Consider the following 15,863-nt stretch of genomic DNA (forward strand, 5'->3'; position numbering starts at 1 on the left):
CAAAATGCAAACCAAAAACTGCACTGGAAAGATGAGATAGCCCTTTTAAGCATCAACATCATGACAATTTAACTTTCCCTGTCCAGTCTGGCCACAAGAACTCAGTTCAAGAGGACACTCCTACAGGACAGATGTTCCCTGGAGTGCTCTGCATGAGAAATTCTGCCAGTGGTGATGATGTTTTGACGAAAACATCACTTCTATGCTCTCACCATGGTCAAGGGGTATTTGACACTCACCCTCAGCATGCCCCAAACAGATCACACAAGCTGTAAAATGCTTGTCCTCACATCCATGGCATCCCACCAGATCTCCTCTGTCCCACAGGTGTGTTTGGGCTGTTCTGAGTGCCATTCCCAGCCTGGGGAGATCATGGCTTATTCCTCAGCACCACATGGTTCTCTGTGTTCTCTTGACTTAGCAGGAGACTCACTGACAATACCTTAAAGTGATTTTTGTCTCTGCTCTCCTCTGCCAGAAGGGACAGGCATTGTTCAGAGCTCTGTCTTCTTCTTGCCCCTCTGGAATTATCATCTCTGTTGACTAAACAGGAGCAAGAGAGCTACGGGCCTCAGCTTAAGTTCCCTTTCCTGACACCTCCTGGAATTTTTGGGACCTTGCACAGCTTTGAACACCTTGGTGCAGCTCTCCAGGCTCCCATACTGTGGCGTGCACACACAGACACACATCCAAGCAGTCCTAGGGCTTCATTCCTGCACTTCTGAAAAGAAAAAATGAAAAGAGCAGCTTCATGGAAAACCCCTCTGAGACCAACAGCACGTTCTGCCAAACAGCCTCTACAACAAGTAAATAACAAATAATGCGATCCTTGGTTTTGATTTACACTGTAGTTTCCTTTTTAGTAACATTAGTAACTCTTCGCAACTTAACTTTTTAGTTACTTTTTAGTATGCTTTCACAGCATGCTCCCTGACTCCACAGTATTTAATAGGAGTCATATATACTATTTTCAGGGGATTTCAATTATGAATTCAACTGTAAACTTATTTGTCTCTTTATTTTTTAATTCCTCTATCGCTTTACTATTCAAACTCCTCTTCAACTAGAGTTACATCTCCAAATTTTTATATTAAGAAATAAGGTTGTACTCTTCTTGCCTGACTACTGCTCTCCTCACGGCATCAGATTAAAACCAAACCAAACAGAACAAAACTGTGAGCTAAAAAAAGCCCAGGCACCAAATAAACACTGACCAAGATGAATCCTGAGCTTCAATTATTCAATGTTCCTTCATCTCGCTACATACAGCATATTTAGTTGAAATAAATAGAAACACTTATATTTCACAGTCACCTCTGTCCATTTAAACAGCAAAACACATTTAACTTTGTAATGAACTGCAGAGCTGTTTAAATAGCTCCATGTTTTGGAATTAAGCAATAGGCCCCATGAAATCACTCATTACCACCAAGTCTGCTGATTAGAGCCTAAGGACAGTTAACTCTCTAACACCACAGCTTCCAGGCCAGTAATGACTTATTCCCAGCTCTTTCTTCTGTTAGACATGCCATTCCTTCCAGAACAGAGCTTTAACAGAAATGCCTTAAAATGTACATCTCTGACAGATCATTCATTGATAAATGTGAACAATAAATGCACAGGGCACAGGTACTGGGACAAGGCTGTCTCCTACAACAGCCAAAAACCAGGGCAATATTAATTTAGAGTCACAGTCTCTAGGCCAGTAACAAGAAGCTTGGCAGGCCTGCAAAACTGTACCCAGGATACACTGAATATATCAAATGTCATTTGCCTGTGTTTAATAGATCTGATTGACCCCTGAATGCAACAGCTCAATACATGAGGAAAGGGGGACGTGTCCTGGACTCCAAAGGGGACAGCTGGGACACCATTCCCATCTTCAAGAATGGCAGGACAAAGATGGATCACTTAATTGTAAAGCAAATTTTGCACCCCAGATTTACAAGATTACTTTCAGCAAAGGATCACAGGCTACTTAAACATGGTTCTAAGCAGGGAATACATTCAAGAAACCATTTTGCTTATTTTATGTTCAGTTTGTAAGTGAAAATATATATATAATTACAACCAGTTATGTAAGTATTTGTGTACTTAAAACCTATAGGCATTTTGTTTACAAATCTGTTACAACAGCCTAACTTTAGTTTATTTAAACCAAGGAGACTGACTTGCCTTTTTACATATATTGAAAATTGCTTTTTCTATTAATATAATGTCTGATGGACTCTGATGGTGGGTGTCACAGCTGCCAAGTTCTTTAGACTTTGGTTTTGTGTCTGCAGCTATCAAGCTGTTAAGGCCGTGGCTCAAAGCAAGTTTATTTTCAGTTTTTCTGGTGTACACCCAGAATCAACCATATTTCACACAGAGCTGTTACCAGTGTTCAGACTTCTTATCAACTGGAAGTTTAATATCTCACGATAGCATCACAGTGTGCTGTCAGTGGAATCAAAATGTGAATTCACTGCTAGAGAGCAGTAGGATTTATTTTCATGCTCTCTAACCACACACAGCCACAGAAATATGTATCTGTGGGACAGGGAGGGAGGGAGGGAAGTGAGGTTTTTCAAAGGTATGAAGATTAATTTCTGCTGATTAGATAATATATAATTACATATTATATAAGGTGAAAACATACCTATGAACTTCAGTGTTTTAGAGATAAATATACACATAATTGAATAAAAAGCTATCTGTAACACTTGCACTGGCAACTCTGTACAACCACACCCCTACATTATAAACCCTTCACTATTTTATCAACACAGTTTCTCACTTTGGGCATATTCTTACTTACAACTGTAGAAACATTAGTTTATGGTTTTTCTACTTAGTATCTATGTACTTTATTTTTACATCAATCCAAGCTCCTTCCAAGGCTTCAGATCAAACCCTCCTGTATCTGTGGAAGTTTCTATCTTTTCATTTCCCACGAGCACGTTCAAACTTTTCTCCTTGGAAATTAAACCAAGGTAGCTAAGTTGAAAAAAATTTGCCTGTTCTTATTCTACTCTGGACATGGAGAAGAACATCCGAGAGCAGAAACGAACCTAAATATGTTATATGTGCATTTTAAGTCAAAGTCTTTGAAGATGTCCCTTTGGGACATGGCAGCTCTAAGGAGCTCCCAGCATTATTATATCTATCTATATCTATATCTAATCTATATCTATCTATATCTATATCTATATCTATATCTATATCTATATCTATATCTATATCTATATCTATCTATATCTATATCTATCTATATAATATATCTATATCTATATCTATATAATATATCTATATCTATATCTATCTGTGTGTGTGTATGTGTATATATGTGTGTATATATATTTATATATATAATAAATAAATAAATGTATATATATTAATAAATAAAAATATAATAATTTCCCAGCTCAGAGCACAGCTCACCCCCTCTCTGAGGCTGCTGGTCTGGCAGCCAAGCTTGACAGGAGGATGACAGCATCTCTGGAGCAGCCCTGCTCCTGCAAATTACCCTGGCAGCCAAGGGCTGCTGGGGGAGAGGGGCTGAGCCACGCTGCTCAGGCAGCAGGAGCTGCAGTAATTAGCTGGTGTAATGAAGAGAGAGGGAAGGAGAGGAGCAGTGCATGGTGCAGCCTGTGCTGTCAGCAATCTCCTCCTCCGAGGCTGCGCTCAACAATGCCCTGCTGAGCCCCCAGTAATCTCTACACATGGCTACCCATGAAGAGAGTAATTAAGAAATGTCATTGCCTCCTTGGGAAAATACCAGCGTGTCTCAAAAGAATGATGATAATCTCCATAACAGCCCTGTTCTCTCTCTCTCCTCTTTGTTTTGGTGGGGAATAAAACGAGTTACAACTCGAGGCTTTTGTTCTTCCCTTTGTCACACACCAACCCAAACAAAGCTGTGCTGGCTGAGCTGAGACAAAGCTGCATTTAGAAGTGAGTGCAGGCCCTCCCAAAATCTGTATTACTGGGGAAGCCACATCTGCACTGGGCATCCCTGCAATAAAGACTATTTGGAAGCTGAGCACCAGGTACAAGGCAAGTAAAATCTTATAAACTCATGTAAACTCAAACTTCCTGCAAAAGCTTGCACAAAGAGCAAGTTTTTACAGGAATGTCTGTGTAAAAAACACCAATTGCTTGTTTTAATATTTTAAAAGTTTAATAGCAATAAAATAGTTATAAAAACAGTAATAAAGATTAGGGCAATAAGAATTTGGACAGAGTTAAGACAATAAAGGACAATAAAAAGCAAAGAATTACTGACGTCCAGATGCTCTTGGGCACTCTGCCACAAAAGCACACCTTGCTAACAAAGGATTAACCCTTAAAAGCAACAGCCTGTTGCATATCCATATATCTCATACATGATTCAAAAATTCTTTTCAAACAAAGGATGTCTTCTGCTTAGTTTCTTCCCCCCTGCCCCAAATCTTGTAAATCTATTTCTGGGCTCTTAGAAGTCTGGAAGAAGTCTGACCAGTCCCGATAAGGAGGCAATAATTCTCTGGATTTTGGTGTCTTGTTGCTGTTATCTGTATGGGAAGAACTTCTTGGTTATCTTATCCATTCCTTGTGCAAGTTGCAAAAACTACCTTCCATCACATAGTTTCTATTTTAATATTATGCTACAGCCTAAAAAAGTATATTTACCACACTACTTAAAAGAGCTGAATACAGCATAACTTTCCAACATAACAGATACAATATTAATTTTAATTTGATTTTAGCCTGTGGAAAAAATTGCCAAGTCTGTGAGAGGAATTACAAGCCACAAGGGTTTGAATAATGTGATAGTTGAGTTAACACAGGGTGAAAAAGTAGAATTTTGGGGTTTTTAGAATGTGGTTCAGGGGGTACAAGATCGAGGGATTTGGGTGTGTCCTGGCCTTCTTCTCCTTCTCCTTGCCCTCCATGTCTTGCTGTGATGGTGACACTTTTCTATTGGTTTAGGGTAGAGACACACTGTCCAACATAAATGATTGTATTGGCACAATATTGTAAACATAGTGCACGTAATTTTTGATATAAAATGTAAATGCTGCCTGAGGCAGCATGCAGAATGCCATGGCTGCCCTGCTGGACAGAGCTCAGCTGGTCAGAGAAAGAATGTTATAGAGAAGGAAGAATAAACAACCCTTGAGAAGCCAATCCAACGCATTCAGACTCCTTTGGCTGCATGGGCTGGGAAACGAGGGCTTTTACAATCTTGGGGTCATCCCAGCAATACAGACCCTGAGATATCTTAATGGCTGTGAAAAGCAGTTTTCTGACTGACAGACAGAAAAAAAAGGTTTTTCAGAGAGTTCCACACTGCTGGGGAGCAAGGAGTACACACTGCCAGACAGCAATGCCAGGAGTTCTTGAGGAAACTCTAAACAGCCCTGCCATTCTTTCTGGCCCTGCCTCCATGGTGTCGACCACTGGAAATGCATGAGAGCCAAAACACATCTTGCTTGTCACAGCTGTACCTGTATAAATATCAGCAATCCCCTCTCACAAGGTGTGATTAATTACACAGCAAAGATTTCAGAGGAAAAAGGGTTATTGCAGCAGTCTGCTAATGAGGCTGATCAATTCAAATACTTTCTTCCTTCCCCAAAATTTCATTCCAGGTTGTTTACTCTGCTCTCTGAAATTAAGCAGTTGTGTCTACACAGCTAACACACCTTTGATTCTCCAATTCACTGAACATTTGGATTGTACTGGAAGTAAATATTTGCAGCTGGAAAGTAGACAGTCGAGAATTTAAACACAGCTATTGCTATTTATATTTATTCCAACTGATTTTTTTCTGCCACAATGGAAGGGTTAAGACAAAAAGCTTTCATCCAAAAGGTGTTTTTTGGGTTACACAGTGCTAAAGGCCCAGGTTCCCTACTGAGGGTTTGCAGCTGCCAGCACAACACCTGGTCAGTACCACCTTTTGGCACAAACAAACACAGCACACATTAATGTGTCCTGAGATCCTCAGCAATTTTTTCTGAAAGTAGGATTATACATAGAATGTTGATGCCATGAAAAAGTAATACATGATATAATGATAACAATAATAACAACAACAATACATAATTATATATAGTATATAATATATATATTATATAAAACAATATATATATAATATAAATAAATATTTATTATTAATAATATTATTATTATCACCACCCCCATTTTCCAGCCTCCACTGGTTCTAGTGACTGTCATTCTCCAAAAGAGCCTGCTGGATCCCTGTTAACTATGTCTAGCTTCCCAATTTCCAGACATTATCTAGTGACACTGCTGGTTTTAGTCTGGCATTCCCCCTCAGGATATAGCTGAAACCAATCAGGTAAGTAATTAGGCAAAAGATGATCACAGTAAGGTTAAAAATATAATGGAAAAATGAATATTTAAGAAGAGCTGAATACACAGTTTGGAGAAAATGGAATTGATGGAAAATGACAACTCCCCACGGGCAGAAAGAAGGGTGGAAAAATAAGGGTTTTTTAATGGCTTTTGGAGGAAGGGAGAAGTATTTTTAATTTTTACACTAAAAATACTAAAAAACATTAAGGTCTGTTAAAAGTCCAAATGGAGAATTACCTCTGCAGCAGACACATAACCTAGCCTGATAAAGTTGCAATTCTTGCAAAGGCTATATTAAGAGTTTTGGCTTCCTCTGTATCTCTTCTTTGCCTCTTTCTACAGCAAATACATTTTTTGTCAGCTAGCGATTGGTTGGTTTGTACAAATACAAAGAGAATTTTCTACATGAGTCCTAAACTTTCAGTAATGATGTCCCTAGGTCTTTCTTTCAGAGCAAAAGCTGCAGAAAAATAGAAGTATTATAGTGATGTGTAACTGATACAGCCTGCAAAAGCTGCAAGCATCCTAAATTTCCTTTTGATTCCAGGTACAGAATAAATTCTGCAGCAGTGGGCTATGCCCCTTCCTGCTCATTTATATTAATCTTGTGTGCAAGGGTCCTGAACTAGGTGTTAGCAACAAGCTCAGATAATTTGGATGACTACTTATCAAGTATGGCTGGCCAGGAATCCTTTTTGAAAGCTGTGTCCCTCATAAAATGATTTATCACTCCTGCTACAGCTGACCTCCCATATTATTTTTATTTAGTTTGAACAAATCCCCACAGATGCTTTAACTCCAAAGGATTTTTCTGCAACTAGAGGGGATTTTCTCACCTGTTTTCAAAGGGATTTACAGCAAAACACAAAGCTTTGGGTCTATACTATTTGCCATGGGGTGACGTAATGATGCTGGTATCCCCAGTCGTGTGTTCAGTTTATGTTTGATATTATGTTCTGTGCTTTCAGAACTGACTCTGAAAGTGAAGGTTTGTTTTGCCTGGTTATCAGCTGGTTCACCTCCCCCGATGGTCTGCTGTCTAGAAGAGGCTGGTGCTGGCTGGCTTGCTTGGCTTTGCTTGCTTGCTCTTGCTCCTGCTTTTGCTTGTTAGTTAGTTTAGCTGAACAGTCCAATTTTTTCCTTTTCCTGAATACCATCCAACCTGCTCTGGACTGGGACCTGGGAAGCACCAAGGAACACCCAGAGCCTGCGCTCTGTGATCTGCAGCAGCCACCCCCAGCGCCCAGACCCGGGCAGCCACTCCCAGGAGAGACTTTCTGGATTTGTCATCTCTTCAGAGTGCTGAAAGAGTTTTGTTGTCATCTGGTTTGTTAATTTTCTAGTGCTGGGGAGTGTTTTGTTTGTTAAATAAACAGGTTCTTTTCCACTTCTCTCTGAGAAAATTCTTCCCGAACCAGGTGAGTCAGGAGGGGCTGTGGGGGATTGTTTTCTGGGGGCTCCTTCCAGAGGTTTTTCTCCCAGATTTGCCCCAAACTAGGACAAATATTTTGGCGCCCAATGTGAGGCTCGAGAGAATGGAAAAAGACCCTGTTGTAACCATATTTTGGTTCCAATTACTTTGTATTGGTATGGAACAGTTACTGGCTAGGTTGTTTGGATTCATAGTGTCTCTTGGGGTGGAGGCCTGCATGTGTTTCTGGTCCCTAGGGATTTTTTGAGATCTTAATCCCTCTATAGTCCCTAGGTTTATTTTCTTATCCAGGAATAGCTCTAGTATTGTCCCTAATAGGTCGTTTTTGCAGTAGAAGGGCACTGACCAGAATATCCATTGGGCTGGGCTTGGGTGTAATGGCTTGCAGGGGGTTTATAAGGGTGCTGAAGGCTGTTCCAGGAATGCAGGGCTCATAGTCATGGTTGTGCAGCCAGTTTGTTAGAGGGGAAGCAGGGGACGAGGCTTTTCAGCCTTTGCTTTCCTTCTCCTCCGAATCTGTTACCTCCCTATTAGAGAATGATCAGTTTCCCCTGAATGTTAAAGAGACCAATATTGAGTCCTTTTCCCTAAAGGACCTTCGTGGCCTAAGAAAGGATTACAATCGACGATCTGGTGAGTCGAGCTCCTGGGGCCACACTTGGGGCTCTCGTGGCTCGAGAAACGGGAGCTGAGGGAGCCCTGCAGCAGCTGCCAGGAGAGCAGCCTCTGCTCCAGGTTGGCTCTCTGGAGCTGGAAGTGTCGCAGGTCCGGGAGAAGCTGGAGCAGAGCCGGTGCCAGGTGAAGGCTCTGAAAGCGGAGGAACAGCAACTGAAGGCAGAGGAGCAGCAGTGGCGGCAGGAGAGGGACAAGGCTCAGGGCTGGGCAGAGGTGCTGTTGGAGCAGCTGGAGAATGCTGAGGAGCAGCTGCAGGAGCTGCAGGCACTGCGCGAGCTGGAGGCGTCGCAGCGAATGCTGCTGGCCGAGCACAAGCAGCACATCCACCTGCTGGAGATGGAGCGGCACCGCCTGCACACACATCGACACACAATGAGATCCAGGAGCTCAGGGGAACATCCGTGTGTTCTACCACGTGTGGCCGCTGCTGCCTGAGGAGCGGGAGTGCCAGCGGGCCATGCCCTGCCTGCACTTCCCTCCTCAGGACACCTGCAGCCCAGACGACTCGCAGCAGGGCCGGGAGCTGCGCTATAACTTCAGCTTTGACTGCATCTTCCCACCCATGGCCTCTCAGCAAGAGATCTTCTGGGAGATTCAGCTCCTGGTCCAGTCGGCCCTGAACGGGTACCCGGTGTGTGTCTTCGCTTATGGGTGACAAGACATTCACCATGGAGGGGCCGGTGCCAGAGGGTGTGCCGGAGTCGTGTGGGATAATCCCGTGGGCTGTGCGCCACCTGTTCCTGGCAGCCAAGGGCTGGCGGCACGGCTTCTCTGCCAGCTTCCTGGAGATCTACAACGAGGCCCTGCATGACCTGCTGCTGGCCCGTAGCCAGCGCAGCTCCAAGCTGGAGATCCGGTGCCTGGCTCCCAGCAGCGATGAGCTGCACGTGTCCAACCTCAGCTGGGTGCCCGGGGAGAGCGAGGAGCAGGTGCTGGAGCTGCTGCTGCAGGCGGGCTTGCAGTGCTCGGTGGCACGCACAGGGCTCACCGAGCGCTCATCACGCACGCACTCAGAGCACCTGGAGAAGTCGGAATCTGTGGGGAGCCGGCTCTGGGACACACAGAGCATCAACTCCAGCCTGAGCACCCTGGGGCTGGTCATCAGTGCCCTCTGCAATAAGGAGCCACACATTCCATACAGAAACAGCAAACTGACCTTCTAGTTGCAGAACTGCCTGGGGGGCACACCAAAGTGCACAGAAAAGACCGATCGACCAGTGGATGATGATGATGATGATAATGCAGGAGAAGGACCCTCAATGCCTGCTGACATAAAATCAGGAGTCAAAGCAACTGGTACAGTATCAGAGGCCAATATTGAGTCCTTTTCCCTAAGGGATCTTCATGGCCTAAGAAAGGATTACACTCGACAACCTGATGAGTCTGTAATTAGTTGGTTGGTCCGTCTTTGGGATGCTGCAGGCAAGGCTACAGTTCTGGATGGTAGTGAAGCAAGACATTTGGGATCTCTGTCACATGATCCCATCATTGATCAAGGAATGATGAGGGGGGCTAACCCTCACAGCCTCTGGGCATGGGTTCTGGAAAGCGTAGCACAAAGATACCTGTGTGCAGATGATCTTTATATGCAGCAGAGTCAGTGGAAGACTACAGAACAAGGAATCCAATGCCTGAGACAAATGGCAGTGGCAGAGATTATCTTCTCAGATGAAATAACAACTAGGAATCCAGGCTTGGTACCATGTACATCTGTGATGTGGTGAAAACTTGTACGGCTTGGGCCACATGAATATGCTTCTGCTTTAGCAATAATGAAGCGGGATGAGACTGTGCTCGATATGGCGAAGAAACTCCAAGCATATGCAGATGCTGTACATGGCTCAACCCATGCCAGAATTGTAGCAGTGGAAACACATCTGCATAGGGGACTCAGGGAGGAGATTAAAGAGGACCTTCTCCAAATCTTGGCAGTACAGATCAGAGGTTCTGGTATCCAACGCAGACATTCCTCAGATGGGGAGACAAGCTGTGGTTCTTCCTGCGCGATTGCGGAGAAAACATGAGGAAATGGGATGGAAAAATCTACTGCTGCTCTGGCACAACGGGTGCATGAATTGAAGGAAGGCAAGACTCAGAGAGGAAGTGCCACCAAAAGGAGACAAGCTCCAGTTGCCCGTAGCCAAACCTCCAGGCATGATGTTATGACGATGACATGTCCAATCCCCTTGAAGGAACCTCTAAGACACGTGCCCAAGGAAAGAAGGATAACCAGGCTTAGAGGGGCCCTGCCTCTAGCCGGGTAGACGCGAGGGACTGTGTGGATTCGCTGGCCTGGCACATCGGAACCACAAAGATAAAAGGCTTTGGTTGATACTGGTGCAGAGTGCACATTAATTCCATCGAGACATGTAGGGGCAGAATCTGTCTCTATTGCTGGTGTGACAGGTGAATGATAGGACTTTACCTTGGTGGAAGCTGATGTAAGTCTGACAGGAAATGAGTGGAAGAAACACCCTATTGTGACTGGCCCAGAGGCCCCATGTATTTTGGGCATAGATTACCTTCGAAGGGGATATTTTAAAGACCCAAAGGGACTCAGGTGGGCATTTGGGATAGCAGCTGTAGTGACAGAGGGCATCCAGCAATTGAACACCTTGCCTGGAGTGTCCGAGAATCCATCTAGATTAGGACTTCTGAAGGGAGATGAGCAACAGGTACCAATTGCCATTTCAACAGTGCATCGTTGACAGTGCAGAACAACTCGAGATGCTGTGGTTCCCATCCATAAGATGATCCGAGAGCTGGAGAGCCAAGGGGTGGTCAGCAAAACCCACTCACCCTTCAACAGCCCCATCTGGCCTGTGCGTAAATCTGAAGGAGAATGGAGATGGGCAGTAGACTACCGTGCATGGAATGAAGTGACTCCACTGCTGAGCACTGCTGTGCTGGACATGCTGGAACTCCAGTACGAGCTGGAGTCCAAGGCAGCGAAGTGGTACACCACTATTGACATTGCTAATGCATTTTTCTCCATTCCTCTGGCAGCAGAATGCAGGCCTCAGTTTGCCTTTACATGGAGGGGCGTGCAGTACACCTGGAACCAACTGCCCCAGGGGTGGAAACACAGCCCCACCATCTGCCATGGACTGATCCAGACTGCATTAGAAAAGGGTGAGGCTCCAGAACATCTACAATATATTGATGATATCATTGTGTGGAGGAACACAGCAGCAGAAGTGTTCAAGAAGGGTGAGAAAATTATCGGAATCCTCCTGGAAGCTGGTTTGGCCATCAGGAAGAGTAAAGTGAAGGGACCTGCTCGAGAGATCCAGTTCCTGGGAGTGAAGTGGCAAGATGGACAGCAACAGATGCCTACAGATGTCATCAAGAAGATCACAGCTATGTCCCCACCAACCAACAAGAAGGAGACACAAGCTTTTGTAGGAGCCATGGGTTTTTGGAGAATGCATATTCCTGAGTACAGTCAGATCGTGAGCCGTCTTTACCTGGTTACCCGAAAGAAGAATTATTTCCACTGGGGCCCTGAGCAGCAGCAAGATTTCACCCAGATAAAGCAGGAAATGGCTCATGCAGTAGCTCTTGGCCAGGTCAGGATGGGACCAGATGTGAAGATCGTGCTCTACTCTGCAGCCGGGAACCATGGTTTGTCCTGGAGCCTTTGGCAGAAGGTTCCTGGTGAGACTCAAGGCTGACCACTGGGATTTTGGAGTTGGAGCTACAGAGGGTCTGAAGCCAACTACACTCCCACAGAGAAGGAAATCTTGGCCGCCTACGAGGGAGTCCAGGCCGCCTCAGAGGTGATTGGCACGGAAGCACAACTCCTCCTGGCACCCCGACTGCCGGTGCTGGGGTGGATGTTCAGAGGAGAGGTTCCCTCCACCTGCCATGCCACCAGTGCTACACGGAGCAAGTGGATTGCTCTCATCATGCAGCATGCCCGTATTGGTAAACTGAATCGCCCTGGGATTTTGGAAATAATTACAAATTGGCCCGAAGGTAAAAATTTTGGTGTTACAGATGAAGAAGGACCAGTGACACAGGCTGAAGAAGCTCCACCATACAACCAACTGCCAGCAGAGGAAACTGTTACGCTATCTTCACCGACGGTTCCTGTCACATTGTAGGGATGAATCGGAAGTGGAAAGCAGCTGTATGGAGTCCCACACAACAGGTTGCAGAGGCCACTGAAGGAGAAGGTGGATCATGCCAGCTTGCTGAACTCAAAGCCATTCAACTGGCCCTAGACAGTGCAGAAAGGGAAAATTGGCCAAAGCTCTACCTCTACACTGATTCATGGATGGTAGCCAGTGCTCTGTGGGGGTGGCTGGAGAGGTAGGAAGAGGCTAACGGGCAGTGTAGAGAAAAACCTATTTGGGCTGCTGAAGAGGGGAAAGATATGGGTACCTGGGTAGAGAAGCTACCTATGAAGGTTCGCCATGTAGATGCCCATGTCCCCAGAAGCAGAGCTAATGAAGAGCAGCAAAACAATCAGCAGGTAGATGGCTGCAAAGATAGGGGTGTCAAAGATAGACCTCGATTGGGAACACAAGGGAGAGTTGTTCCTAGCCCATGGGTGGGCTCATGATGCCTCAGGCCATCAGGGCAGAGATGCCGCCTATAAGTGGGCATGAAACCAAGGGGTAGATCTAACCATGGACAGTATTTCTCAAGTGATCCATGACTGTGAGACCTGTGCTGCCATCAAACAGGCCAAGTGGGTGAAGCCCCTCTGGTATGGTGGGCAGGGGTCCAAGTACAGCTATGGGGAGGCCTGGCAGATTGACTACATCACACTGCCCCAGACACACCATGGCAAGCACTACGTGCTCACCATGGTAGATGCCACCACTGGATGGTTGGAAACCTACCCTGTGTCTCATGCTACAGCCTATAACACCATCCTGGGCCTTGAGAAACAGGTCCTTTGGGGGCATGGTACCCCTGAGAGGATTGAGTGAGACAATGGGACTTTTGCTTGCTTGCTTTGCTTGCTTGCTTCTGCTTTTGCCTTTGCTTGTTAGTTAGTTTAGCTAAGCAGTCCAACACTTTCCCTGGACTGTTTTTTTTTTTTTTTTCCTTTCCTTTTCCTGAATACCATCCAACCTGCTCTGGACTGGGACCTGGGAAACAACAAGGAACACCCAGAGCCTGCACTCTGTGATCTGCAGCAGCCATCCCCAGTGCCAGAGAAATCCCCAGCGCCAAGACCCGGGCGACCACCCCCACGAGAGACTTTCTGGATTTGTCATCTCTTCAGAGTGCTGAAAGAGTTTTGTTGTCATCTGGTGTTGTTCATTTTTTTTAGTGCTGGGAAGGGTTTTGTTTGTTAAATAAACAGGTTCTTTTCCACTTCTCTCTGAGAAAATTCTTCCCGAACCAGGTGAGTCCGGAGGGGCTGTGGGGGATTGTTTTCTGGGGGCTCCTTCCAGAGTTTTTTCTCCCAAATTTGCCCTAAACTAGGACACTATTTTAGCTAAATACCTGAGTGAATGGGGAGATACAGCTTCATCAAAAAGCCACTCCATATTCTAACAGGGCTTCTAAGGAGAAAGAGCCACAGTTTCAAAGCACTGGCAAAACACCTGGCTGAGCATCCAGGCCCCTGTAAAACACTTCTTTTGTAAGCTACTTTGCTGTGAAGCTGTAAAATGGGAAAAGAGAGAAGGGTAAAAAATGGACATGGTGGAGAAGGGGGAGAAATTACATTTAATAGGGATATAAAATTTCACCTGACTCAGATCAAATGCTTCTGTCATTGCTGTCAGACAAAATTATGGCATCAGTATTAACAGTGCATGTTTCTGAATCTGTAGTCCTACTTTTCATATTGATTTGTGGCAAAGGGTCAATACAGAATCCCTAAAAAAGTACATATATGTATAGGTTTGGATATGAGTGGCAGGCAGCAATGCTAAGTCTGTGTGTGCAAGCATGTGCATATTCTGTTTCATTTTTCTCCCATTTGCCACATGAACATCTTTTCAAACACATTCATTATTGTGACAACAGGTTGACTCTGCAATTCACCATCTGCCTAAACAACATTAACCTTCATGCAACCTTATATTATGATTGTTTGGCTTTGTCTGAAATTCAAAATCCCTCTAATAGAAGGTGGGGGGACAACCCTTGCACTTGGCATCACCTCTTCTATTACACACACATCCACCTGGAAACTTGCATTTGAGATGGATTCCCAGCTCCAATTTCTTAATGTCATTTGTGCACGGTGTCTCAAACACAACCACAGAAGGTACAATAAAAGATGCCCATTAACCACTTCAACGTTCATTTCATGGCTTCACTCATGAAACTGCCAACAGGAAACTGAAGCAGTTTTTCTCAGACTTTCACAGATTCTGAGATTAATATTTCTGCAATATTAAGGATGTCTTTATATAAAATGTAAACTTTTATATGTTAAATTGTTGCTTAGATACTGGCAGTAGCTTGAATTGCTTCTCAGCTACATACTTTGATCCAGAAAGGAGAAACCTAGGAGTGCTTTCAAAAGCATTTTCAGAGACAATACTTGTTTTTTTTTTCTTATTGCTGGACCTTGGTTTTCCACAAATGTACAGCCTTTAGCATCTTCTGCTCCCTCTCCTTACAGATCATGCTGCTTCATGCCATCAGTCCTCTGCTCAGTTCCAAACAGACCTTTCCTCTGTTGCTACCAATATCCAAATATTTAGCAAAATATTTTCATAAACACTGTACAATTCACTTCCATCATCCACTAACACTCTGCACTTAACCTTCAGAAATTAGGTTGGCAGTGACTGGTCTCTGCCCCAAATACCTTTGAAATCTAACCTTGTAGGAAGGAGGTTTTTTGCAGGGATGAGGTGCGAGTCCATTTGCTCCTATTTTACCCTTTTTTCCCCACCTGTGTAATTGCACTGGCACAGGTTGAACTGATATGGAATTGAAATACAAGGTGGCCACTATAACCAAGCCCCCAAACATGCTTGGATCTCTGGGATGGCTGGATTTGGGTTGGATTTCTGAAATTCCTGCTCCTCTTTGGTCATGACTGAGGATGTGAGCACTTCCCAGCAGGAAGTGCTGCTCTGGGAATGTTGGAGTCCCAGTCCCACAGAGGCTGAATGAGAAATCTGAGGATTTATACACCAGTGATGGCAAAGATGTGTCACTTTGAAAATAAACATCTTTGTTTTGTTATCTGCATGCTTGTTTGCTCTAAATGCCTTAGCTAAGCCTCAATGGCAATATTTCACTGTGAGAACATTATCTCCTGACAATTATGCAATTCTATTAACATCATTGCCTTTTTAATCTATGAAAGGTTACATTAAACAGAAAGAAGACACACAGGAGACTAAAGAAAGAAAGTACCTAGCCTTTCAGGATTAAAAAAAAAAAGGAAAGATTATTCAAATTATTATCCTGACATTTATTTTTATAT

General features: G+C 44.4%; 1 protein-coding gene and 1 pseudogene across 9 annotated transcripts in view; one reads left to right on the forward strand and one right to left on the reverse strand.

Moving 5' to 3' along the window:
• Positions 1-15,863, reverse strand: part of ERBB4 (erb-b2 receptor tyrosine kinase 4) — a 595,041-nt gene that overhangs the window by 63,719 nt on the left and 515,459 nt on the right. The gene's annotated exons all lie outside the window — the stretch shown is intronic.
• On the forward strand, positions 7,251-10,691 carry LOC146766948 (carboxy-terminal kinesin 2-like; annotated as a pseudogene).

The sequence above is a fragment of the Lonchura striata genome, chromosome 7, assembly GCF_050655825.1.
Source record: "Lonchura striata isolate lonStrDom1 chromosome 7, ASM5065582v1, whole genome shotgun sequence".
Classification (NCBI taxonomy): Eukaryota; Metazoa; Chordata; class Aves; order Passeriformes; family Estrildidae; genus Lonchura; species Lonchura striata.